We start from the raw sequence: 2,777 nt of genomic DNA, 5'->3' as shown, positions 1-2,777 counted from the left end.
AAAAAGAACACATTGACACCGGTGTGTCAGACCCACCATACTTGCTCCGGACACTGCGAGAGGGCTGTACAAGCAATGATCACACGCACGGCACAGCGGACACACCAGGAACCGAGGTGTTGGCCGTCGAATGGCGCTAGCTGCGCAGCATTTGTGCACCGCCGCCGTCAGTGTCAGCCAGTTTGCCGTGACATACGGAGCTCAATCGCAGTCTTTAACAATGGTAGCATACCGCGACAGCGTGGACGTGAACCGTATGTGCAGCTGACGGACTTTGAGCGAGGGCGTACAGTGGGCATGCGGGAGGCCGGGTGGACGTACCGCCGAATTGCTCAACACGTGGGGCGTGAGGTCTCCACAGTACATCGATGTTGTCGCCAGTGGTCGGCGGAAGGTGCACGTGCCCGTCGACCTGGGACCGGACCGCAGCGACGCACGGATGCACGTCAAGACCATACGATCCTACGCAGTGCTGTAGGGGACCGCACCGCCACTTCCCAGCAAATTAGGGACACTGTTGCTCCTGGGGTATCGGCGAGGACCATTCGCAACCGTCTCCATGAAGCTGGGCTACGGTCCCGCACACCGTTAGGCCGTCTTCCGCTCACGCCCCAACATCGTGCAGCCCGCCTCCAGTGGTGTCACGACAGGCGTGAATGGAGGGACGAATGGAGACGTGTCGTCTTCAGCGATGAGAGTCGCTTCTGCCTTGGTGCCAATGATGGTGGTATGCGTGTTTGGCGCCGTGCAGGTGAGCGCCACAATCAGGACTGCATACGACCGAGGCACACAGGACCAACACCCGGCATCATGGTGTGGGGAGCGATCTCCTACACTGGCCGTACACCTCTGGTGATCGTCGAGGGGACACTGAATAGTGCACGGTTCATCCAAACCGTCATCGAACCCATCGTTCTACCATTCCTAGACCGGCAAGGGAACTTGCTGTTCCAACAGGACAATGCACGTCCGCATGTATCCCGTGCCACCCAACGTGCTCTAGAAGGTGTAAGTCAACTACCCTGGCCAGCAAGATCTCCGGATCTGTCCCCAATTGAGCATGTTTGGGACTGGATGAAGCGTCGTCTAACGCGGTCTGCACGTCCAGCACGAACGCTGGTCCAACTGAGGCGCCAGGTGGAAATGGCATGGCAAGCCGTTCCACAGGACTACATCCAGCGCCTCTACGATCGTCTCCATGGGAGAATAGCAGCCTGCATTGCTGCGAAAGGTGGATATACACTGTACTAGTGCCGACATTGTGCATGCTCTGTTGCCTGTGTCTATGTGCCTGTGGTTCTGTCAGTGTGATCATGTGATGTATCTGACCCCAGGAATGTGCCAATAAAGTTTCCCCTTCCTGGGACAATGAATTCACGGTGTTCTTATTTCAATTTCCAGGAGTGTAATTTTGATTTAAGCAACATACCACTGTACTAACAATGGTCAGCTGCACTGCCGGATTATTATTGTGCGAATACAATGGTTGTGACACAGTATCTACACAGTCAGTCTTGCTAGATTGAACAGACCGGGAGGTCAATCTGTACCATGCTTAAAGAACACCACAGAAATTGGAGATTGAAAAAGCCTGTTCCAGCCTTTGCAGAACGTTGCCTGAACAATAACCACAAATACACAATAGATATACAAAACCTACACACAGAGGAAAACGGGTACAAACTCAACCAATTAGAAATTTTAGAAATTAAAAGAGAGATGTGTATATTCCCACACCTATTATTAAATGAACAAACCCAATTCTTCAACTCTTTTAATGAGATCACAACTCCAGGATAGAAGCAAAACTTTGGGCCCCAGTCCATCGTAGTTTAAAAGCTCTTGGCTGATGCGTAACTTTAGCCCGCTCATTGTAGTGTAATAATGTTCGTAATTTGTTACAAAATGGTCATGGACGTAACTATACATTAAGCTATGGATCGATACCTGAGAAAGTTGAGATGATTATCTTTGCCATGTTATCATGTTTATCTGTGCATTATCATCTTTGGGAATCAGTAAAGTACTTGAAAATAGGCTTATAACCCGAAACCAAGGTTTTGCCTTGTGCAACAAGACCAAAATCAATGCTTTTTAGTTACAATTAAAAAAGAAAAAGATCTAGACGAATTGGAAAAAAATTGTGAAAAAGGCTCACATAAGGAAGTTTAAAGGCACTTCCGACAGTTCAGACTCGTCAGTGACCTTCACTACAAGGAAGAGTCAAGTGAAGAACTTCTTGAAGTAGAGCACGCATGAGCTGGGCGAGGTGAAGACTACTCAACAACAGATAAAACGCTTGTAACTTCCTGGCAGATTAAAACTGTGCCCCGGGCCGAGACTCGAACTCGGGACCTTTGCCTTTCGTGGGCAAGTGCTCTACCAACTAAGCTACCCAAGCACGACTCACGAAGACCACTTGCCCGTGAAAGGCAAAGGTCCAGAGTTCGGGTTTCGGTCAGACACACAGTTTTTATCTGCCAGGAAGTTTCATATCAGCGCACACTCCATTGCAGAGTGAAAATCTCATTCTGGCAATGAAACCCCCGATTAAATTCAGTGTTTCAGATGTAAGCGTTGGTTACGTGAATCCTGCACATTTGTTGATGTGTGCAATAGACGTCGTAATGCAATTTTTAAAATATAAACCTAAGCCTATAGAGTAAACATTCTTTTTCATAAATTAGGCTTAGTTGTAGGTTCAACTAACTGAATAATGAGACGATTTCTCATTATTTTCTATACATAACTGATATGTACATATGAGTTAATAAAAA

General features: G+C 48.1%; 1 non-coding gene across 1 annotated transcript; it reads right to left on the bottom strand.

Annotated features, from left to right (window-relative positions):
- Nucleotides 1-2,326: 2,326 nt before the first annotated feature.
- Nucleotides 2,327-2,401, bottom strand: Trnas-cga (transfer RNA serine (anticodon CGA)). Its single transcript has one exon. It is a non-coding gene; the product is annotated as a tRNA-Ser (tRNA).
- Nucleotides 2,402-2,777: the final 376 nt, after the last annotated feature.

This window comes from Schistocerca gregaria, chromosome 9, assembly GCF_023897955.1.
Source record: "Schistocerca gregaria isolate iqSchGreg1 chromosome 9, iqSchGreg1.2, whole genome shotgun sequence".
Lineage (NCBI taxonomy): Eukaryota > Metazoa > Arthropoda > Insecta > Orthoptera > Acrididae > Schistocerca > Schistocerca gregaria.
This window is presented reverse-complemented; position numbering and strand designations above follow the sequence as displayed.